Below are 26,470 nucleotides of genomic sequence, written 5' to 3' on the forward strand. Positions count from 1 at the left end.
TTCTATCCCCTATAAGGTCAAATAGAGATGGTGGTCTCCTTTGACTTTTGCATGAGAGGGGTGTGATCTTTATGTTGAAAAATTTTGATACACTTCTCTGATGGGGTTTATTTATATCATTTCCACATGTGCTGCGCATCGCTTTGAGGATTCGTGAGACCATCTTGGATGTACATTATTCATCATTTGGATTCACATATGAGATTGTTGGACATATTTTGCGCTAGATAATGTTACCATATTTATATAATATATTTTACGTTTTTTCCAGTGACTGTAGCAAAAGTGGCGCCTTACGGTGATGGTTGGCGCCTTACAGTGATGGTTACTTGCAGCAAAAGTGGCGCCAAATCCCTAGCATTTTTTGTGATTTTAGTAAAATGTATACGTGCATATTACAATATGGGGTTTACGAAGCGTCGAGTGGTAATACCGGCGCTCCTGATTTTAAAAGGGTAATCCTTTTATTTGTAAAAACATTGCCTATTTTAATATTGGCTATAAACACAATCAGAAGCTTTATAAATAAACCCCAAGATGTCATTATAAAGATTCAGGATGATATAATTTCCTGGCTAAACATGGGTTTCCTAATCCTCTAGGTGACAGCAGCCTGAAGCTATACAGTAAATAACTAATCTTCTGCAGTTAACCACTGCACCCAGGAGAAATAAGTGGTCTACTGTATGTCCTGACATTTCAGTTAAGGTGCAATTTTGCAGGAATGTGAGGGTTTGTCAAACAAAAGTATTTTGACCAAATAAAAATTATAAACACTTTTATTTTATCAGGTGGCTTTCGAAATCTCTTTGTTGTGGACAAATAAAAGATGCAATTGTGAACTTTCCCATAGTAGTACCGGGAACCTTTTTCTAATCTCTATTGACTTGTCTCACTTGAATGCATCCATCATGCAACCCTTCATATTGTTCTCCAAAAGCTGCTTCAGGGTTCTTGCTCTCCCGAAACATATTTTCCTATTAAAATAATATATGTATACATATAAAAAAATAATTACCTCATTATTTTCAGGGCAACACATTTTAAATATTTATGCCTAAAAACATGCTTTCTATTAAGGAAATAAACTAAAAGGAACGCATCATCCTCATTATGGCCATGTCATTAGTGTCAAAAACTTCTCAAGCATGTCAACATTGTTAGGCAACGACTTGACAAATGATTTATTTGACTTTGAAGCCTTTTGTGTTTGGTTGTGTGTTTGCTGAAGTATACAAGTGTTAGAATGGCATGCGTTCCGCCAAGTCACCTTTGCAGCTTAGGTAAATGGTCACATGGTATTGTTTCAATATTCATTATTGATTCAGTTTGGGAAATAAAGTGTTATTGTTTGAGCGCCCATGTGTTACTTTATAGCTTGTTAGGGAAATCGAGATTTGCATTCCTGTTCTTTGTGTTGTGCAGCGATATACTATAATCATGTTGAATAAGTAATCAGCTAACATATTGTTTTCAAACCTGTTTCTGAACAACATATCATGCAACTTGCTGACTGACACGCTGTACTTCTACAAGATTAAACAAAATCTAAGTGGATTTGACATCCAATTTGTATAATTTGTATGAAGCAGAGATTCATTCTACCTATTATGTACAGTACTTACTAGTGAAAGCTGTTTATTGCATTAACAATACGGTAGAGTTTTTTTTTCTATAGCTCCAAATATGGAAAAATAAATATAGGTTTATATAAAAGCGAGAAAAAGAAAACACAATAAAGAAATATATTAATAATTGCACTTAGAAATATACCGTTCTCAGATTTTTTTCAGAACTTTTTTGACATTGTTAAAAATGAAAGTGATTATATCAACCATGGATAAAATGACAGTAAGGACCTGAATAATGGAGTGTGCATTAAAAATAGAAATAAACTTTAATAATTGATTTTTAACTCTTTAAACCAGTGCTAACATCTCTGTGAGAGATGTTCAAAATATGCCGGCTTCTCTTCAGGGTCCGGGAGAATGGAGGAGGGGTTGCGAGTACCAATTCCTAAGTCTAGGCTTGTTGGAAAGGGTTGACCTGTTTACAAACAATGAGTTCAGTGAGAAACACAGAGTATTTGGTTGCTGCCAATCACAGAAGACTCCTAGGGCTTTGCTTCCGTGCACCCTCCCCCAGTGTTTGCCATACTGCCAATCACTGCTCAGTGGTCAGCACAGCAGGACACCCACTCAGTGGCTATGGAGAAGAGCGGCAACTAGGGAAATGTAAATTAACCCCCCTCAGCCTCCTTTGAGCAACCACTGGGGAATTTGTGATGGTTGCAATTTTCCCGATGTTCCAATGGTGATGTTCCAATGTTTTTAAAACTGATATTTTATAAATGTTAATTTTTTTTTATATTAAATCAGTTTGGGTAAATTTTACAAAGATTAGCCTATCTATGCTGATAGTAGGATATTGCTGCATTTTTATATTTCTCAATTGACACAATTGAATAAAAAATAAGTACAAAAATAAACTTTCACTTATTTGGAATATCCTTTAATATAAGGTATCTTTTTGTATAAGTTCATTGTTATTATTTGTGATCATCACTGGCTTACAGTACAGTATGTGTGCCTGTAACATTTTCTTGAATTGCAATTTGATTCTTGGTTGTCAGAAAGGTTATACAGTAGTTTCAGAATTCCAAATAAATGTAATTAAATTAAATTAATGTTATAAACAAAGCATTATAAACTAAATGTATCTTTAACAAAAATATTTTTAGTTACACTAATAATAAAAGATCTGTAAATTAAGTTCAATAATACTACTGTCCCAGTATTGCAAACTGAGCCATAATGGTATTTACCATCAGTAACTGTAATAGTACCATTTTATATTGAAATGATCTAACATTTTCTTTGTTATATTTAGCATCCTGTCTTCCATAACTTCTTCTTTAACCTTAAACAAGAAACTTTATATGTAAGGTAATCAGATGAAAGGCACATAATTCAGGAACAATAATATGAACTATAGGTCCTTTGTAATCGTCTGTTTCATAATTATATTCCTGGTGGCAAGTTTTCTTTAATTGGTACATGTTCTTCCCAACTGACAAGATCAGAACATTTGTCAAGGAACCTCGGAAAAACTGAAGATCAAAATAGGAGATGTGCATACAATTATTGCACATAATTAGCAACTTTGATTGTGGTTCATTTACTTTTTCTCTGATAAGTTATGAGCCTTTGGGCAGAATTCCCATCTTGCACATGAGAGGTTTTCCTCTACAAGGGGGATTAGAGATTACTGATTAGGACACATAGTAAAGATTCAGAAGATCTAAATTCTAGTGTTGCTGTTAACTACTGTGATCTTTGCAAAGGCAAATTGTTCCCTTTAAGTCACTTGTACTTTTTTCATATTATCTTTCATGACATCTTCTTTTCATCAAGGTGTATTCTTTGAAATTCGTTTAGGTAATTTACATTACAATCATCCTTTAATGCTTTCATTGTTGGCCTTTATTCCCATCTATTTCCTATTCTATCTATACCAATATCTGCCTACAATCATCAGTTACTGAATTTTCAGTGACCCACCACAATAGGCTCACTTCTTCTACAGTTCCAATTAAATGTTACATTATCAATTTTGGATAAGAAATCAAAGTAAAGGTTTGACAAACTGGAATGTCACCATATGAGAAAACTGGTAGCTAGTTAAATATATGACAAATATATGCATTACTTATTGTAAAGAAGAATTGAGGGACAGACAAGCAATAAATTGTTGGATTTATGATTTCAGGCCCGACATAATTAATGCATTACTATAAGCCACTCTTTAAAGTTCTATAATCAAAAAAAGATTAATCTACAATATAATTTGAATTATAAACTTGAATGTAGAATTAATTTAACTGAGTTACTTTCCACCCTGTTGGTGGGAAGTTAGAGTAGTTGACTGTAGATCTATACAGGGTACCATAATGTATTACTAAATATAAATATTAAACAGGTTGAGTATCCATCCCTTATCCATATATCCAAAATCCGAAATATTCCAAAAACCGTGGTTTTTCAGAATATATTTTTCCCCTTGACCCTTTTTTTCATAATTATCACGTCCCCCAGCGTCCACGGCAGGCTTTAGGATCCTCTTCAGTGGCATCTCCGTTTCCAGGGGTGCATTGTGCGGATGCGCAGGCGCGCCATTGATGTCACCGGCACGCCCGCAAACTCGTGCGATGCACCCCTGGGACCATTTAGGAGGATCCTGAAGGCCACTATGGAAGCCGGGGGACACGGTGGATGCCAGGAGACCATCGGGGCACCACCAGGGGACCAGGTAAGTATGTTTAAAAAAATATTCCATAAAACAGAAAAATCCCTTATCCAAGATGCTTGTGGTCCCGAGCATTTCGGATAAGGGATACTCAACTTGTATAATGTATTGTTTGACTATTTACCCTTAAGAGCAGATTTAACACAATGGGGTCCTCAAGGATTTAAGTATATCCATGACTCATCACAGATGGTTACATAAAATTGACTGAGGTACTAATTAAGTCACCTGTGGCCAAGCATGAAACCTGGACCATTACAGTGCCTTGAGGACTGTGATTTGGATTCTCTGTTGTAGTATATGGGTAATTAGAAAAGGCAATGGGGTATTTTAGTGGTTAAAGTCTGCTGATTGCATACAAGTAATATTAAGACAAATGCTCAGGAACCAATCTGACATACATGTAAACAAACAGCTGTTATGAGCGACATCTACAAGTTTGAGTGCACAATGTCTTGGACATGAAATTATATTTGGGGTGAAGTAGACAGAATGTTTTATTCAAATCTGTATGTGATGATGAACATTCTCTGTAGGAAATTACTTAATGTTGCTAAATAGCAAAAAGAGAGGGCAGACTTTGACATTTTGGGTAGGTACTTTTATTCACAATGCCCTAAGGGGACTACGCACATGTTCCTAATTTGGGGGAAACTGATATTATATGAATTTGTGCAATGAAAAAACAGGAAGATAACAGGTCGGTATAACACATACAGAATGGCATTATTAATAATGAGAAAACCTGTTTAAAGAATCAGCTATCTATAGCATTGCAGGCAATGAACCTAGGCACATGAACTTACACAATGACACCTACAGTAAATGATTTTATTCCACGTCACCTCTGCACCAACACTACACTCTACTATAACTGCTCGGATCTGCTCTGACCTGGTGGCTCTTTTTGAAAACAGCATCATCCCTTCAGACTCAGGAAAAAGGAATCCTGATACCATACACAATCTCTGGTGATCCAAACCTCAACCATGGTATATCCAGAAGGCCCATTTTACGCAGTCACATTGCCATGTGCACTGTAGGAAAATCTCACTCCAATACCAACTTCCTTCACAAACAATGCTTTCCTTGAGTCTTTTCGATGAATAATACAGCCCAAACCTAATTGGCTTCTTTAACACCAGACCTTATGCTTAACAAAGCCAATCTATTCCAGTTGTAAGCTTCACCCCTAATATCTTTAAATTCCTAAATATAGTTAAGTTACCTGAAAAAAAGAATCATAAAAAAGTCACAATAAAAATATATAATAATAGCTGTGCTCCAGCCAACCATACCCCATTCAATTGGCAACACCAATCATACATTAGTTCTGAATTTGCAACTTCTGCAACATTTACATAGATTGTACCAGCACAATTGGGCAATAACTGTTTTCCCTATTAAATAATCCCATTAGAATCTTAAATCTGAAAGAATCACCTCTGACTCATGTCACCATTACATGGTCACTGTATGATCTGTTTTCCATGAACGCCATGTGCAAACAGAGTCAGATTTTCATAGAGACAGAGAACACATGGCTACAGGGATTCGGCATGAAAAGCCGGTGGTCGGGATCTCGGCGTTCAAAATCCCGAACGCCAAAATCCCGACAAGGGGGGGACGTGGATCGCCCCCCCTTGCATGCTCGGTGCCTCGCTACGCTCGGCACACTAATTTATTCTCCCTCCGAGGGTGTCGTGGACACCCATGGGGGGAGAAAGTGTCGGGATTTCGGCGTTCGGGATTCCGGTGTCGGGATTTTGAACGCCCGGATCCCGACCGCCGGGATTTAAACTGCATCCCGGCTACAGATAACTGCAAATGCAAGAAGGTAGAGCCAGAGCCTGGAAAAGGCCTCACTGGGCACTAGGCAAAGTGCTACTTAGTACTGCTTATCAGACACAGCAAAAGGTTGGATTAATGCCCCTATGTCACGGGTGTCAAACACAAGGCCCGCGGGCCAATTCCGGCCCGCCAGACCTCGTCATGTGGCCCGCGCGAGGAGATAGCACGCAGGGCAGTGTGTCCCAGCTCCTGCCTAGGCCACCTCCTCTCACCCACCCCACCGCGGCTGCCTTACCTGTTCCTCCACTGTCTGCGGCCATGTTCCTGTAGGCACATATGTATGCGGCTACAGAAACATGGCCGCCGGCCTCCACGGCTACGTGGAGGAGGGCCCGGCCGCCTGTTCCCTCTGATGCCCGGCAGTGACAGACACTGGATGGGGACGTCATGACGATGACGCCACCCGCCCATGCGTCTGTAGAGAAGTAGGAGCAGGCAGGGAAGCTGGACCGGGAGTCGGGGAAAGTGTGGCCGCAGCAAGCAGTGAAGAAAAGCTGGAAGCCGCAGCAGCTGCAGGACAGACGGAGAAACAGTAAGTGAGGATGAGGATCACACTCACAATAAAAATAATATATATATATCTGCTGTTTCCTGAGGTGTCCCCGTGTATAATAATAATGCCATGACACCACAGGCTGCTCCTCCTGTATAATCATTTATGTGTCATGGCATTACTTTTATTATATTATACAGGGGGAGCAGTCTGTGGTGTCATGGCATTATTATTATACAGGGGGAGCAGCCTGTGGTGTCATGGCATTCATTTTATATTATACAGGGGGAGCAGCCTGTGGTGTCATGGCATTATAATTATACAGGGGGACCTACAGATACAACCGGCCCTTTGAGGGTGACCAAACTGCTGATGCGGCCCCCGATGAATTTGAGTTTGACACCCCTGCCCTATGTGATTTAGAGCCTAGGTCATAGGTTCCCAAAAGCGGCACCCCAATGGTCCAGGTATTAAGTATATCCATGCTTGGCCACAGGTGACTGAATTAGTAACCCAGTCAGTCTGATTTAACCATCTGTGCTGAGCAATGGATTTACCGAAAACCTGGACTGTTGGGGTGCCTTGAGGACCGCGTTTGGGAACCTCTGGCCTAGGTCATATAGTTGAGCCAGAGCTGGATTAATGGGGCTCAGGGGGTATGTTACCCCAGGCCCCCGCTCCCAAGGGGGGGGGGGGGGGAGGGGGCACTAGCTTAAGTTTCAGCTGCAGTGCAAAACTCACTAAATGCTGTTTAAAGTAAAGGGAGAGGGTGGGTTTCAAGATGGAGTGAAGCTATATGGAACTACCCACACAGTTAGCCACTGCCTGTGACAGTGTAGGTAAAGGTGCGTACACACGGGCATTTATCGCTGGCAATATGGAAGCTAAGCGACCATATTGCCAGCGATTGGAGTGTGCACCGGCGATAATTTGCCGGGTGCGTGCTCCCATTTTTAGCCCCATACGATCGCTGGTCACAGGAGCTTGCTCCTGCGACCAGCTGATTACCTCTGCGGCACCGCCGGCAGAGGTTCCCTTTCATCAGCGACCATCTCTGGTCGCTGATGAAAAGGAGACACTGAGCAATGTATTGCTGAGCAATATATTGCTCAGCAATATATTGCTCAGCAATATATCTCCCCCATGTGTACACAGCTTAAGAGGGAGGAAAGGGATCACTATATATGTGTAGAAGTGTGTTACCTAGTAATGTAGTAATTAATGCTGAAAAAGATGTTAGTCCATCGAGTTAATGAGTTATATTATGTATTATGTGATTGGGATACATGTATATGTTTATTACTTTGTATGACAAATGTATATATCTGTATGTGTGCCTACAGTATGTGAATGTGTGTATGCGTGTGTCACCGTATATACTGTATGTACAGTATGTATATATGTATGTATAAGTGTTCAACTGTATGTACGCAACAGTATGTATGCATGTGTGTATGTATGAGAGTATATGTACTGTACATGTTTGTGACTGTTTATATGTATGTATACTTGTGAATAACTATGAATGTATACATTTCCTATCGGTGGTTGGATGTCGGAGGTCAAAATACCAACAATGGCATCCCCATACAGAAAATCCTGACAGAGAATCCTGACAGGCTCAGTATTTACCATAACATTCTCCCCCTACCCCCCCCAACCTAACCATCCCTTGCAGCAACCTGACCCTCCCCGCTACTGCCTAAATCTCTAGCCCCATACCCCGTCTCCCTAACCTAAACCTCCCTCACCACAGCCTAAGCCTAACCTTACCCTCCCTGCATCCGAAACCTTAGTAAGACCTCTAGTGCCTAAATCTACCACCCCTTTACCATCCACATGCTAACCCACCCTGCATACTTACCGATTGGGATGCCGGCTGTTTTATTCCGTGTCATCGTCCCCATCCTGGTCTTATTTTCAGCGCTGGTTTTCTGATGGCAGTTGGAATACCAGTGTCTGTAAATTAAATGCAACATCCTGAAGCATCCCTTTCCCACCAATCATCACAATTTGGAGAGAGAGTCCTGCATTTTTTGAGTGCTGTCAGCGTGATGTGAGATTTGCATGTGACTTTGGCCGCAGGATTGTGCACTTCGGCCCTTATTCATATGTGGATGTAATAGCAGCTCATGCAGCAAAGTACGATGTGCGGTACTATGCACATGCTCCCCACTTGTACTGCACATGTGCAGAATGGTTCTATGATGGAGGTGCAGGACAGCAAGAGCCAGTCCAATGCTGTTTGAGGGGAGTGACGGCATCCATTTCCCCAAATAGGGACTTGTCTTCACAATTGCAGGGGAGGGAAGGCGCCAGGATCACATTTCCTGGACTTTTGGTAGGTATTGTGGCAGCCAGCTTGTGCAATCCTACTGGTCACACAGCAGGCAGATGGTTTCAGGAAAGATCCATAGCTAAGTGATACAAATCAGTAATACAGCAGGAGGTGTGTAAGGGGTGACAGCTTTCTGCTGAATGACCATATTACTACTTACATAGAAGCAGCAGCAACTCCAACCACATCTGAATGAGGGTCCATCCCTGTATCCCCAGACTTAAGTGCCCCAGGCCCCCCAAAAGCCTTAATCCAGTGGAGCCCAAAAGCACATTGTGCTCACAGATTGCATCATGGTCATGTAAGGCAGGAACAAGTTTCTGTTATCCAAAGTTTGAGTTAGTTACTATATCACAGAATTCCAATATACCTGGTGCAGGACTAGCCACCAATTGTTCTATTTTGTGTGGCAAATTCAGTCAATTAGTTGAAGAATCCCATATATAACTATTTATATTTGTAATGATACATCGTACAATAATAAGGTCTGAAAGGTATTTTTTTCAAATAGACTCTAGACCAGGGCTGGGCAACACCGTCCCTCCAGATGTTGATGAACTACACATCCCAGCATGCCTTGCATCAGTTTCAGCATGGCCACATAGCAAAACTAATGCAAAGCATCCTGGGATGTGTAGTTCATTAACATCTGGAGGGCCGGTGTTGCCCAGCCCTGCTCTAGACTGAGAACATCGAGTTGTTCTGCTTTAAAAAAAAATAATTACCCTTTGAATGCCAATCAAATTGGTCAAAACAGGTGTAAAGATTGCCAAGCAAACATTTATTTCATAATGACCTGTAATGTTTAGCTAATATAGGAAATATAATTACACAACATTTTTTATTTGACTTTATATAACCAATGTGAGCCACACCATCATTTATATCAGATATTTTGAGCATCTCTCAAAGAGATGTTGACACTCAAAGGGTTAATATATACTAAATTTATGGTTTATTTAAATTAAAAAAAAAAAATATGTTCATTCCGTAGCTGAACACAAACAGAAAATCTTTGTGAGATTTAAGGTTAATGAAGTCATACATAACTGTCAAATTCGATTCCTAATATATAGTCAACTTCTGCATTTATTGCAGCCATAGACATATTAAGCTTACGGTATATACTATATTTCATGAAATTGCTGACCTCATCCAGCTATAGTACATTCCATAATTGTGAACATGCTATCATGTGTCAATCCAACATGCTCTTGATAGAGTAAAATGACTCCACATGTCAACATTATTCAGATTATATACAATTATTTGATAGGTGCTTCCATTTTGCAGATGAGTTCTGTCTAGAAAAAAAATCTAGCAAGCTTTACAAGTATATAATACAAAGGTACACATGACATATTGTACATTGGGTTATGAATATCTTAAATTGTGCAGTACCATATGTTCTACCTTTGGTTATCATCAAGCACTAAAGATTTGTCCCCTGACACCCATACAACCACACACTATATACTTTGCCTTCTATTATGCATTGTTGAGTACACCAGCAGTCTAGATGACCAGCGCACATTGCGTGTATACAGTAGTTGCAGGATTTTGGGGATGCCACACTTGTCCAATCCAATCATTTGTAGTTCCCAGACTATTGGAAATATATACTTATATTCTTTGCAGTTTTGTAAAGTGAGCATTATTTACTGTACATTCATTATTTTACAAGGTTATACTGATGGAGCTGCTCTCATCTCCCGGCGCGCCGATTGCTATCCTCCGCCGGCCAATGGGGCACGTGCGCGTCCCATTCTTGGCAATGGACGCGCGAGTGTGTGATACCAGTAGATGGCATGCCACCTGCGAGATACCAGTAGATGGCATGCCAGCAGAAACAATAAGAGCGACCCCATCTGTAGTTTTAGTATTTTCCTCTGCTGCTGATAGAACATATGTTTACATAGTGTAACATAAGCTTAGAATGCCAGCAGTAGCGTATCTATAATGGGCACAGTGCACACGGTGTACACCGGCCCCTGAGTCCCATGGGGGCCCACACCACGCACATTGTACCCATTTTGGTAATACTTAACCTCTGGAGTCCCGCAACAGTGGCAGGAGTGCTGTAGAAATCGATGAAAAAATGGCGCAGCTCCCATTTTTCCTGTGATCTGCACATGCGTAGCGGAATCTGAGTGCTCAGACTCCACAGCGCAGCGGAGGTTCGCGCATATGCAGCAGGGTCTGAGCACTAGAGCGTTCAGCAGACCTTACTGCTTCTGGAAGAGAGACAGGGGGCCAGCCGAGAAGGCTGCACACGGGCCTCATCCTCTCTTAACAATGGACCTCACTGAACTCATGGGGGCCCATGGAGGGTCTGAATTTGCCTTTTAAATGATCGCTGCTTTAAAAAGCGTCCAAGATCAGCTGGCATCCCACACCTTCCGGCACACTTGGACCCTATTACATATACACCCCCATGGGCCCTAACGGATCTGCAGAAACCCTGAAGTCTATAGAACATTGTGCAGAGTTAATCTGATTGCTCTGTAGCATGGGTTTCTATTTAAAGGCAGGCGTTCCCTACTAGAGAATCAATTTTTAAATATACCACATTTACATATATACATATAGAATATGTTCCACAGTGTCCTATTATATAGAAACAGCTTGTTTTATGTGAAAATGTATATGTGCATAGCAGAGATAATGCCTTCTATACTAAGCCTTGAGTTAAGCACTGTGCAGTGGACGTCTATTGAAGTGAGCATTTTATTACGTACAGTGTCATTCAGATTCCAGAAAGCAATGCATGACACTGACAGGTTATTGCACGTATATTTAGCAATCTATTTATATGTGACAGGGAGGGTTTGATTTAGAAAAAAAAGCTGACAAAATAACATCTCATCCTCGAATATTACTGTAGAACAAAAGGGCCCTGCTTAGGGGATCATTTCAACTCCTAAATTAACAGAATGTAGATAAACGTGATTTCAAATCAATTCTGACATGTAAGTAGGAAAACGCGAGAAAACAGAATCACGTGTATGATGTTGGATTTATACAGTATATCGCGACTTACCGATGAAGGGGAGAATGGCTTTTCTGAAAATAAATCCATAATAGAAATACTTAATATATATTCTATTAAAGATATATTCTTTAAAATGTGTAAAGCAACACAATATACTGTACACAGTAGTATTAACATGTCTCTGTCATCTTTTTCTATCACTATTTATTATAATCTTTTTATAATCTTTTTCTATCTATCTATCTATCTATCTATCTATCTATCTATCTACCTACCTACCTATCTATCTACCTACCTATCTATCTACCTACCTATCTATCTATCTATCTATCGAACGATAGTATCTATCTATTAACCCTTTCAGGTCTAGTCAGGCTCAACAGCCCTAGCGCTAGTAGCAGATCCAATGGTGAGACACTTTATAATAAAAACATTAACATCATTCAACATTCAATGTAGACCATTTTTTTATAATAATAATAATAATAATAATAATAATAATATTAATAATAATAATAAAAAAATGACAATTCATTTAAACATTTAAACCAGACTATTTGAATTCCCCAACACCGAACGTGTATTGTTATTACATTGCATGCTGAAAGTATTTTTTTTATTATTAGAAATAAACAGATAATTAATATTTACAATGCAATAATATAAGGAAGGGCAGATGTAAGGGCACAGTATTATCTGTTCTGTGGTGTGGTGTGTTGGGTGATATCAGACTATTTGAATTCCCCAAAAATATTTGGACATGCAAAGGGTTAATTAATCAAACATCTTTTTCTATCTCTTTTCTATATACAGATGGAGCTACGATTAAGGGGCGCGCCGAGGTTACCTGGCGCGGTGTACCGTTCACCAGGTCAGGGATGCACGTGCATCTCACGTGTACACGCACCTCATTCGCACATTGGCACGCTGGGTGGAGTGCCGGGATCCTCTCAGAGGAGAGCAGCTCCACCTGTATCATCTTTTACATACATACACACAAATAAAACAAATCTGTACTAATAAAATATGATTTTGCTGTACCCTAATAAATAAAAACATCAAGAGGGTGGAAGGTAAAATCCTGTATTAATATAATATAAAGGTATTAATGAAGCATTTTTGCTTCTGTGTAATTCTTCTTTTAAAAACACATTTAAGGAAGAAAAGTAGAACATCCCCTATGAAATTTACAATGCAATGATGTCTTCTAGTTTCTTTAAACCTCTGCCGCAATATCCAGGTAGCACATATGGGGGAGCTATAAGATAGGTGTAACCCAGTCATTACTGCAAACATCAATAACATTACACTGTATGTCCTGGAAAAATCCAGTTTCCTTTGTTGAAACGAAAATCCCATATTAAACTGTAATATATGAATTTTGAGAAGGATGTAAATGTTTCTGCGAGACAAATTCTTTCTGTTGATTGTCTTTTTTTGAATGTATGCTATTCTTAAAAGCCATCTAGGCAGCATTATACTGAGGTGAAAGGTACATTGCTTTCAGAGGACACTTAAACCTTCATTTTACCCTGGGATTGCTGCAAGGGATTTTATATTTGGGAGACGCTAATCAAAGTTGATCATGAATGTTAATACAGTAGTCAGCATATATTAACAGCACACATACAGAGATTAAATTCCTTTCACAATGTACACAACGAGAATACACAAAGTATATTATTATCCACTCCTGAAATTTGCCTCTACTAAGCCTGATTGTGTTTAGCTTCATAATGTACTTACTAGAATTGTAATCCTCTCAGTAAATGGTGAAATGTAATGATCACAGGCTACAAAAATTAAAAAGAGAAGCGCGTGCAAAACATTTTATACTAAATGAGCTGCGATATTTATTTTTCTTTTCTTCATTTAAATAAATAAAGAACGATGTGAGAAAGTCACCAAAATGAACAAAAAAGAAAAAAATATATAAAATTTGTGCCATATTACAGTATTTTATACCAAGTGATTTTGTTCTCTGGGAGGCAAACTGGCCATCTTTGCTATTTACACCTTTTCATTGTTTAATTCGTGTGTTTTCAACACATTACACATTCTTTCTGCAGTGTTATATGGAATAAGGCATGCTGTGTTTTATGTGTGTGTCTACCTTTTTTTAGTGATTAGATATCTTTGAGAATACACTAGACAGTGCTCTTGATAAACAAGGTTACCTGGCGCGGTGTACCGTTCACCAGGTCAGGGATGCATGTGCATCTCACGTGTACACGCACCTCATTCGCACATTGGCACGCTGAGTGGATCACCGGGATCCTCTCAGATGAGAGCAGCTCCATCTGTATAATCTTTTACATACATACACACAAATAAAACAAATCTGTACTAATAAAACATGATTTTGCTGTACCCTAATAAATAAAAACATCAAGACAGTGGAAGGTAAAATCCTATATTATTATAATATAAAGGTATTAATGAAGCATTTTTGCTTCTGTGTAATTCTTCTTTTAAAAACACATTTAAGGAAGAAAAGTAGAACATCCCCAATTAGACATATCAGCCAGATTGAATACCCCCCTATATAGATTGGAATGCATTCAAGAAGTCAACTTTCACTATGTTCATATACAGAATGTCAATGCCAGAATGATGACTAGCAACAATATGAAAAATGGGGCATAGACAGAATGTCGATATTTTGAAAATATCAACTGATACAGGGCCGGCAACAGAAATCTTGGGGCCTGGAACACTAATATCTCTGGGGCTCCCCCAGCACCGAACGTGGATTGTTATTACATTGCATACTGAAAGTATTTTTTTTATTATTAGAAATAAACAGATAATTAATATTTACAATGCAATAGCATAAGGAAGGGCAGATGGAAGGGCAGAATGGTGTGGTGTGGTGTGTTGCGTGATGTCACTAAACTCTTTAGTACGGGTAGCCAGACAGGTGATTAGGCATCCATGCGTACAGTCCCTCAAAGCCTTGAGGTCCCTCAACTGGTTAGGGCCCAGTACGAGTGTCCCCTTTAACCTGGCCTGATATGATGGCATGGTACCAAGCTGCTGCTGAAGAACAGGGGAGTCACAATTATATATATAAAAAACAAATAGCAACAATAGAAAGACCAGCGCTAAAAATGTAAATTGGTATAGTGATGGGATTGGCTTAAAAATGGAAAGGTTTTATTTATAAAAATAGAAACATGTCATAGCAATATAAACATATTCATTAAATGGATGTAAATGAATATACCATACATCCCAGAAAGTTAAAGCATTATACCTACTTGTATTATGGTTTCATTGTTTTGGGGTATATGACGTCCGTTTATTGCTGTAAGTAAAATGTTTAAATTTTTAAATCAATCCCATCGCTACGGTATATCCATTTGTATCCTTAGCGCTGATTTTTCTATTGTTGCGATTTTGGTTTAGTTGTAAACAGATTTATAACAAGAGAAGGTACGATTCCGAACAGACCTTATCCTAAGTATTTAGAATATGCAAGAGTATAAGTTGTGCAAAAATACAAATTGATAAAAACAAAGTTGAAAAAAATTACATAGATTACAACATTTACACAAAAGCAGAATTACAACAATACATAGCAAAACCCCCTAATGTCAGGTGAATGAGAAATAGACTCATGTGACTTTATCTTGATCCTGGTGTCCTTGTGTGCGGTAATGGGACCAATGCAGGGGTCCCACACAATTAGGTGCCAATCCATTCACAAGCCGCTCTCCATTGAATAATTTTTCCAGTGTGTGCGTAACCAAGGACATACTCAGTGGATGTGATAGAAACAGGCTGATCGGTGCCGAAGCTGATGTCATGCGACTTCCCTTCAAACTCCTAAAAAAGTCCAGTTACAACCCCCAAACGCCGGCTTCCTGTCAATCAACATGTGTACGGCCAGTGATAAAAAAATGTAGCAGGATATTATTGCAAGATGGTCTTGCTCATGTGTACTATGAGCCATGAGCAGGCGCTGTCAATCCATAATCGGCCTCCAAATTCATAGCTGTGTGATCAGGTCAAAATTAGTCCAATACTCTGTAACATATAGGGGTAATTTACTAACATGCCGGAATAAGGGTGATCCCGGGTATGAATGGATATGACCGGCAACTCAGTGAAAATATGAATCATGAATAGGGCAAATTTACTAATCTGCCATGTTCCCCATATTCATATTTTCCAATGTCATAGCCATTCGTATCCATTTCTATTTGTATTTGACGGCCCTATTAAGGGCCACCAAATACATATGATGCATCAGGGCCCTTATTCTGGTTCATTCGCAAAGGCAAATTGTTTCTCAAATGGACAAAACCATGTGCACTGCAGGGGGGAGGAAGATGTAACTTGTGCAGAGAGAATTAGATTTGGGTGGGGTTTTACTTAAAAGTGAGATATATATTGCAGTGTAAAAATAAAGCAGTATTTTCCCTGCACAGAAACAAAATAACTCACCTAAATCTAAATCACCCTGCACATGTTACATCTGCCTCCCCCTCCCCAACTGCAGTGCACATGATTTTGCCCATTTGAGAAGGAATTTGCCTTTGCGAGTGAACCAGAATAAGGGCCCAGATCCATGCAGTGCTGCACTATGTAAAAGAGAAGAAAAAATTTGAAAAACAGTGTGGGGTCCCCCCGTCTGGCTATCACCAGTCCTAGGCTCATAGAGCTGGTTCTGTTTTTAGAAATTTAGGAGGACAAAAAGTGGGGTTCCCCCATATTTCTTAAACCAGCACCAGGCTCAAGGGCCATTCCTGGTTCCAAAAAACAGGGGACAAAACTCATAGAAGTCCCCAATTTTTTAGCAAGAAGCACTGGGCACAAACAGGCAGCAGGCTAATGCCACAGCTGGGGGACACTTTTTTTTTATTAAGGTCCATAAGACTGTTAGTGATATAAAACTCATGCAGAGCACTTTTCATTTTTGGTCTAGTGGACACAGGTTCACATGGGTATCATGACTGAAACTGCAATAGGAAGGGATGAGAAATGCATCAGCGGACTATGTCTCCCAGTGACTTGTATAGCGGAATGCACACTGATGAGTTGGAGAAAGGAATTCCTGAGTCAATGCTCTAAAAATCCACTGCCAAGAAGAAGGCCAATAGTACAAGTTCAAGAACAAGTGCTGAGTTAGAAAACTGAGACCTGCATCTACAGTACCACCACTGCTTTATGCCAGAGGGGGCAGAACACTGATTGCTATTGTAATACAGCTGATTACTAATCACTGATTGCATGCATTGGTTTTATAATGTTATGACCACATAATTAATATTGTGTGATACACTACTGTATATGCTTGTTAGTCTGGTACAGTTGCTGCATTTTACTACTTTAAATTAATAGATTTTATATGATATTGTTTGAATAATAAAATATCTTCAAATCAATATAAGTGCTCTTAATGCTAAATTCAAATGTTGTATTTTGGTAGGAAAATCTAAGATAAAAGCAAATACAGGTGGAGTATCCCTTACCCGAAATGCTTGGGACCACGAGCATATTGGATAAAGGATTTTTGCGGATTTTGGAATATATATTTTTTCATGCTAAGCTGGTCACCCACTGATGGTCCCCCAACATCCAAGGTGGCCTCTGGCATCCACGGCAGCCTTCAGAATCCTCTTCAGTGTCATCTCCTGTCCCAGGGGTGCATTGCGGGAGTGCACAGGTGTGCTGGTGACGTCTCTGGCGTGCCGGCGCAATGCAACCTTGGGAGCGGGGATGCCGCTGAAGAGGAAATGATGGCCGCTGTGGACACCAGGGGATGAGGTAAGTATGAAAAAAGAGGCACGGGGGATGAAAAAACACGGTTTTCGAAAAATTTCGGTTTTTGGAATACACTGATAACAGAGACTTAACCTGTACTAATGTATCCTAGATCCTAAAAATTAGTGCATGTTATTTATTGTTGTCATGCTTCTTTCAATTTGCAGCTCTACAAAGTTCATTGTCAGTTTTGGAATAAAATATGAGAATTAAAGTCCTCAAACTCATATATGTTGTAAAAGAGTTATTTTTAACATGGCAATGGGTGACAGGGAGAGGCAGAGGGTGACAGGGAGAGGCAGGGGAGGCAGAATGTGGCAGGGAAAAACAGAAGGGGACAGGAATATGGAGAGAGTGGCAGCAGTGGGACCCTTAGTACTCAGGGGCCCGGTTCACTGCACCTACTGCACCAATGTTAGTTTTGCCTCTAGGTTAACTACTCCAACAAAGTTTTATTCTAATCAGCTTCAAGATACTGTTCATTTCCAAATTAGGTTTCCGTGGTCTCCACATGTCCTGTTATAGGAAGTACACCTCCTTATGCCCTTTGTATACAAACACACCCTCCTGACTTTTTTATACTATACCCCTTCTTCATGTGCCTCATTAAAATGCCATCAGAGCCCCCTGTTTAACTTACTGTGTAGGTTATAAATACAATACAATACAAACATTAATACAAAGGTTGTTTTTCTTTAGAGTGTTTCATTACAAAGAGTTTCTTTTGCCAAGGCATAGCTGTATATGCACGTTGTAAAAAGAGTGATCAAAACAAAGACACCTGGTATATTTAAAAATTATTTAAATCACAGAAAATGATCTCATACTCACATTTATACAGTCAGTTGCCACCACTAACATTTGGTTGAAGAGATTATATTATTTAGGAACACCTACTCCCTAAGGTAAAGTGAGGCAGATGCAAACCTGGTGAAGTGACAAAGTGAATGGTGATAATGCACAGCCAATAAACTCCTAACTTTCTTTTTTTAGACACCGCTAGTTGACTGGTGCATTATCACCTTCCACTTTATCACTGCCTCAGATTAACAAAATACACTCAAAATCTGAATTGATGAGTAATGCTGTTAACCAAAACGTTCTATTCTATCAAGTGTTTACAAAAAGTAAAAAGTTATTTGTGATGTAATTCTAATTCTATATGAATACAAAGACAGAAGGTTCAACAACTGAGTTTAACATGATGAAAAAAGACATAATGCGTATTAAATAAAAAGGAAAACCAACTGACATACTGAAATTCAAAACAATTGTTTCTAAAATAAATAAAATGAAAAATTATAAATTGTCATATGACAGTCACCTATTATTTGAGTAATTTTAGCCACCTGGGGAAATGCTTAAAATGAGCAAAACCTTATAAATACAGTAGCCCCCAAAAAAATGATCACCAAGAACTGATTTACTGCTTTTTCTGCCTGTTAATACTATGTAAATCATCATTTGTAAAGTAGCATGGAATAAGGATAGGGTTCAAATTAGGAATATGGTTAGTTTTAATCTAAAATAATACTGTTGGCAGTCAAAAGGTTGACATTATAAAAAAGTCAACATTGTTATACGGTGGATGACAGCATATCATCTGTTGACTCATTGAACATTTAGGCATGCTGAATGTCAACATTGTGAACATTTATACATTATGGTTTTGGCATGGTGATGTCAACATTCTGCATGTCAACATATGATACCCAACGTCCATTGGATATACTGCTGCTATCTAAATAAATAATGCATTTACGGCAACTCTTTCTGTAGAGTGTAACCATCTGTTTTTAAAATTATTTACAGTAAGTGATAATAAAAAAGGGTAAGAACCACTGATTACAATAAAGAAAATTTAAACAATAGAAGTTTTTGCAATTGTGTTTTTACATTGGATGTTATTATTTAGGGCTCTTTTGTTTGATTACTGTTATCTGCATTTTATACTCAATTTTTTATACTTATACTGTGTTTAAAGTGATTGAATAGTATTTGTTTATACCTTAAAGTTTTTTAGCCACTGTGCAAAGTGCTCGAAATTCTAATTTCTCCGTTTTCTGATTTATTTGTACAGTTCATTTCCAAAATATATACTTAGTATTTTCTTTAAACTTCATAACCAGATTGACACTGTATATTTTTACCTTGTGTGTTTTTATTTGTGCTGGCTGTGATCCTGATCAGGACAATTTAAACTACAGAACGTGACTCAGAATTTATATTTCATCACATGTTTTATTTGCATGCGGTAAATAGTTATCAGCATATATTTCCATGCTTACCTAAACTGTCTGCACATACCCATCTGTAGATTGATAGATTACATTGCTCATTGGCCATTTTTAACATAATAAAATATGCATTTATGAATTTTATGAGAATAGCACAAGTGGGCTACAATGACTCATACCAAAAAGTCCTGAAAATAAAAAAATATATGTTGTAGCATGCTTACATTTAAATCCCCTAGGATATCTCGTCTATCGTAGAGACCAAAGTTAGTCTCAGGGTTTTAAATGAGTGATAATTGTAGATTTTCTGGTTTGCACTTTAATACCAAATTATTTCTATTATAATGGATGGAAATGTGATTCATTTAATTGTGCTCCAATCCAAAGACCCACAAAAAATGGATTGTTCATTTTTGTAAATTTAGAAAGGCATGTTTGTGAGCTGCTGATGGAAAAATGTTCCATCTATGAAACTACAGATTTTATTAAATGTGTAAAACTGAATACAAAATAATCCTAGAGTAGTAAAAGTTTTATATATTTCAGTGAAATCGGAAATTATTATTTTTTTAAAGTTTGGATTTTCAATTATTTCCACAAGTAGGCGGCTACTGTCATATCCATTACATCCAGGGGCATAACTAGATATTCTTAGGCCCCATACAAAAAGTTTGTAGAAGCGCCTTGAGTCCTGTTGGAGAAAGTGCGCTATATAACTAAAACTTACTTACTATTTAGCAAGTGATGGTAATAAATGTATGTAAAACATATTACTTAGACAGAAAAGGTGGGCCCCCTTCAGCTCTGGGCCCTATAGCAGCTGCAACCCTTGCACTTATGGTAGTTACGCCCTTGACCACATCCAATAAGTACAATAAAAATAAGTGTATTGTTGTCTGCTATTATTTTATAATGACCATAGCCAGGCAATGTGCTACACTACTAACACATCCACCCTAACTACAGTACATTAGAAACAAAGTTCTTAAAAATTATTATATACAATATGTGAGCAGCACATTGTAAACTAGTATAATACCAGAGTCACTGTGATAAGACCACTACTAAACAAGGTAATACTTATCAAGCATTTGGGTTAAAATATCCATAACTACTAACAATAAATTAGAATGTGTATTTTCATATTATTTCACTGTTTATTTTTGTGCATAATTGCATATTCATAATTGCAATTTTAGCCCGATGGTCATTACCAGGCTATACAGATATATCCTGTGTTTCTTCCAGCTGAAATATGATCTGTCAACATGCGATAAATGCATGAATTTATGTTCATTTACATATAGTCATTTTGGAGCCTGCACACTGCATCTGGTTTGCTTTTATTGCTTATCTCCCTGAAGTCACATTGAGATAGTACATACCTCATGTTAGTGGTGGAATTCTCATGTGGCACATTCTTAGGGGTGGCACTTTCTGGGGGGCGGCACACCAGGCTGATAAAGCCAGGAATTTTTTTTTTGTCATTATGACTTATTTTGTAATATTTTCTTTTGCAACTGACAGGAACGGGACAATGGGCCTGATTCAGGTTGGTTTGCAAAGCACATTTGATTTGCAGATGGGCAGAAACATGCGCAGACCCATCAGTTTGAAGTACAAACTAAATCAAACGCTCTCTCTCTGCAAATATTACATCTGCCCTACCTGCCATGCACAGGGTTTTGACAATCTACAAACCAGAGAGGGAGGGGGAGGGAGAGGGAAGGGGTGTATGGGAGAGGGAAGGGGGAGGAGAGGGAAGGGGGGGAGAAGGAAAGGGAAGTGGGGCCGCAGAGCAGATGGTGTGAGGAGGAAGAAGGGAGAGCAGTGTTTTGAAAAAGTTGAACACAGTCACTAGCAATGACAGGCCCAGGTATTCTGCTACTGCACACGCTCCCCATCCCCTGCTCTCTGGCAACCCTTTTGCTGCAATTTGCACATTGAACATGGAGCTGGCCGGTCTCCTCATACGCCTCAGCACACTTTCTCCTGCTGCTTGGTGGCGGCTCCGCTGCAGCCTTCACATGCCTCCTCCTGTGCTACGTGCATGGCCCCAGCTCCCGCTTATTGTAGCCAGGCAAAAGCAATAAGCATCTGACACTGAGCCCGCAGCCACTGCACTTAAACATGTAAAAACAGCAGCGGGTGGCATTAACTTTTTGGGCCCCGGTAAAGGGCACCGGCAGCTGCACCACTAATAGTTCCACCCCTTGGTGGAGCCCCTCTCCGGATCAGCCTGAGAGATTGGGGCACTAAGGAGATCAGGGATGACTCTGTGGAGCGCTGTGTCTCAGGGCCGGTGCTAGGGGGATCGGTGCCCCCGGCAAACTACAAATTTGCGCCCTCCCATACTTTACAGAGACACCATGTACCGAATGTGCCCGTAGTAGTAGTGCTTCCTAAAGATAATGTGCCCAGTGGCAGCAATGCCGTAAAGTGAGCTTTCAGAAATGGAATTGGTGCCCCCCCCACACACACACAGCAAAAGTAGGGATAGTGTGTGCAATTGGCGTGTGCCAAAAGATCAGGCATTGGCTTTGTGGGGAGCGGGCATGGCCACATAATAGTACCAATTCACATAAACCACACAGTAGTATCCGTTACTCACATTACACCACACAGTAGTGCCACTTATATAAATTGCAGCAGCTCATTAGGCGCAATGCAGCAGGTAGAGCACCTTTGACACACTGCGCCAGGATTATGCACATCATAATGGCCATAACACATTATGACTCACTGTAATGGCTATTACATATTATGCCACACACCATAATGCCCATTACACCACACAGTAATGGCCACTACACATTGTACCATACTGTAATGCCTATTACACATTATACCATACACAACAATGCCCATCAAAGATTATACTACACCGTAATGATCATTACACATTATACTATTACATATTATACCAAGCACCGTAATGACTATTTAATATTATACCACACACTGTAATGACTATTACATATTATGGCACACATCATAATGGCCATTACATATTATACCACACACCATAAGGTCTATTACATATTATACCACACACACTTTAATGCCAATTACATAGTAAACCACACACCATAATGCTTATTACATATTATGCCACATATGTGCTGCTTACCTACATGTTCATTGCCAGTGGTTACATGCTCCTTGGCATGGGTTTCATGCTCGCTGCAACAGGGAATTACATGATCATTGCCAGGGGAGTTACATGCCCGTTGGCCAGGGGTGATTACTTGTCAAGAGAGATGACATGCTTGTTGCCACAGAGGAGTTATATGCCTGTTGCACAGGGAGGTTATATGGTCTTTGCCAGGGTGAGTTTTTATGCTACTTACTCAGGGGGTTACATGCTTTTTGTCCAGGACTTTAAAGCACATCTGCATATCACTGGAAGGGGGGGGGGGGTTAAAAGAACACAGAGGGGGGTGTAATAATGACAGAATGGGGGTGGGGGTGACAGAACACAGAGGGGGGTGTAATAATGACAGAATGGGGGGTGTAATAATGACAGAATGGGGGTGACTGAAGCGGGTTGATAGAGTAAGAGAACAGAGGGTGGGTGACAGAACACAGAGGGGGGTGTGATAGTGACAGAAGAGAGGGGGTGTGAGGAGTGACAGAATACAGGGGTGGGTTACAGAACACATAGTGATAATAACAGAACATAGAGGGGGTGTAATATTAGTTACAGAACAGGGGTGGGGGTGATAAAACACCCAGAGGTGATAGAATGACAGAACATGGGGGGAGAACACAGAGAAGGTGTGATATTGACAACATAGAGGGGGTGACAACATAGAGGGGTGTGATAAAGTGGCAAAACCAATGGCTCAAAAAAAAGTGACAGAACAAATGATCTTCTGAGCGAGTTACACCAGCCCTGTGTGTGCTGCTGCCTGCTGCTCCTCCAGCTGTGTGCCGGGAGTCCAGGTGAGCAGGAGACTGGGGGAAGGGAGGGGGGCACTGAGCAGACAGGTGGATGCAGTCGCTATAGGCCAGAACTGTCCATCTGTTTTTTTTGTGTATAATGCTGGGTGGGGGACGGAGTTGACTTTATGACTCCGCCCAGCATTATACACACACTCACAGGTTGACCGTTCTGGTCTATTTTATAAGAGATACAGTATCTATCTATATATAAAGAGAGAGATATTAGGAGTGGGGGGCGGAGTTGACTCTATGACTCCGCTCAGCATTATACACACACTCACAGGTTGACCGTTCTGGTCTATTTTATAAGAGATATCAATCTATATCTATCTATCTATAAAGAGAGAGAGAGAGATATTAGAGGTGAGCAGGTTCAGATTTCGGGAATCCTAACACCGCCGAGCACCTGCAATCACACTATATAGGTAAGATTTCAATACCTTCTTATATTTATGCTCATTGTTCTGCTTTGATAAAGGGAGTCACATCCGAAACGTCAGTGACCAGTAAATCTGTGTCTGATTCATCTATAGATGTGCAAGTGCGTGGGAGTGCCACTGTTACTCTGCTACTCTATGTCTCTCTGAGTGAGCACCCCGGCAGCTGTTTCTAGGAATCCTGAGTGCCGGTCCATTACTGCCAAATGATATATATGTTACCGGCAATGTGTGAAACGTCGACAATGTATAGAATACCAAGGCATTGTACATAATTCCGGGCGTTTTTTGGGCAAAGTGTGAAACAGTGTTGTTTTTTGTCATTCCTGAAACACTTTGCCTAGGCATTACATAAAATACCCAGGCATTCTGAAGAATGACAAGTACAGAATGCCTAGGACATGTGTTTAATAATGACCATTTCATACTCTACCGACCGTATTTAGGCATTACAGGTATATACAATGCCTTCGCATTCTATACATTGCCGACTTTAACACATTGCCGGTAACATATATAACAAATAAATAGAAGATTGCTCTGTGTAAGTCCAAGTCCTGAGAAATTGGAGCACACTCTCCTTCTTGTTTGAATATTAAGCACTTAAGCATGAATATGCCCAGCTGCTCCATTCTCCAACCATGGGTTGACCTGAATCCAGCAAGTAAAAGGAATCTAGAATGTGCAAATATTGAAACATTGGCATTGTAACAGGCATGGTTTGTCCCTTCACTTACCATAGTGGTGCTGTCAAAGGGGTACATGTTTGAATGTACTGCACAGATTCATTTACAGAAGGCATCGGGTACAGTCATTTGTTTTATGCAAATCTCTCTCTCCCTCTCTACATATCTTATTATATTTCCCATTTGTAAACATTTAGTAAGCTACTAAAATTATTAATGGTTATATATACAATCATAAATATAAAATTTTCATATGTTGAGATGCTCAAGATAATATTATATCTAATGAGAAAACACAACATAGCTGAAAAGAAAAATAAACAGAGTACTAGGGCATTTTCCTATCAGAAAAAAAAAACAAAAAAAAACAAAACACAACAGCAACAGTGGAAGGGATTATTAATGTGTGGAGGATTTTGTCTGAAGACAATGCGGATAAGAACACTTACTAAATGAGCTTTCTAAAGCAGCTCGGAAACATCATTGTGAATCCGACCATATTCATTTTCCAAACTTGTAATGGACAAATCCAGGGTCCGTTGAACTTGGATTTGTTAAATCCATGCTGAATTTGCTGTGGATTTGGATTTTCCAAATCCTCACTGGTTTGAAATTGTTATTGTATCCATTTAGTACATACAGTAGCGCCCAGAAAGGGAGAGAAGAAAATAACAGATCTGTATTACAATTACAGTAGTTAAGAGTTAACTAACACATAATGCATATGTCTTGGAATATAACAGTACCTTCTCAAACAACTCTATTTATTTAAAACATTTTTTCAAAGTTCCATACTGTATATATGCCCTTGTTATGCTATCACTTATGAGTAAAACAGTGCATCAATTCTTAATATTCAACTACCCACTTAGCTGATTACATTTTGTGATTTATTTGCCGTATTTCTGCTGATACAGCAATGTAGAGTTCAGGGGATTAACCCTTTGAGTGCCGACGTGGCTGTCAGAGATCCGCAAAATATCCGCTAAAAAGGCCTCACAGCGAATGTTCTTTTAGTATAAGTAAATAAAAATACAGCCAAGTCAATCGATTGAACTTTAGATAAATATTGCAACCAGTGAGTGAGTGCTGTGAGTGGCGCTGGCATTTTTAGCGTGACAAGGAATCACATACTCTGTATAAGTTGAAGTCCTTGTCTTTATTTTTGTAGCAGGTAAACAGCATACCAGGTAAACAGCATAGGCCAGGATGGTCACGGCATTGTCACAGACCAAAGTCCTTAGTATGTTCTAGTAGTCCCTTGCTTAGCCCACACCGCCGGCCTATCACCTGGGTGGCTATTCTACCAGGAAGAACAATGATCTCCTGCCCTGGAAATCAGAAAGTCACAGGTACTGCTAATCAGCCCAACCCTGACCACATCAGTTAGGAAACCTGGACTGGATCTCATTTTCCT

This window comes from Crinia signifera, chromosome 5 (assembly GCF_055691185.1).
Source record: "Crinia signifera chromosome 5, ASM5569118v1, whole genome shotgun sequence".
Classification (NCBI taxonomy): domain Eukaryota; kingdom Metazoa; phylum Chordata; class Amphibia; order Anura; family Myobatrachidae; genus Crinia; species Crinia signifera.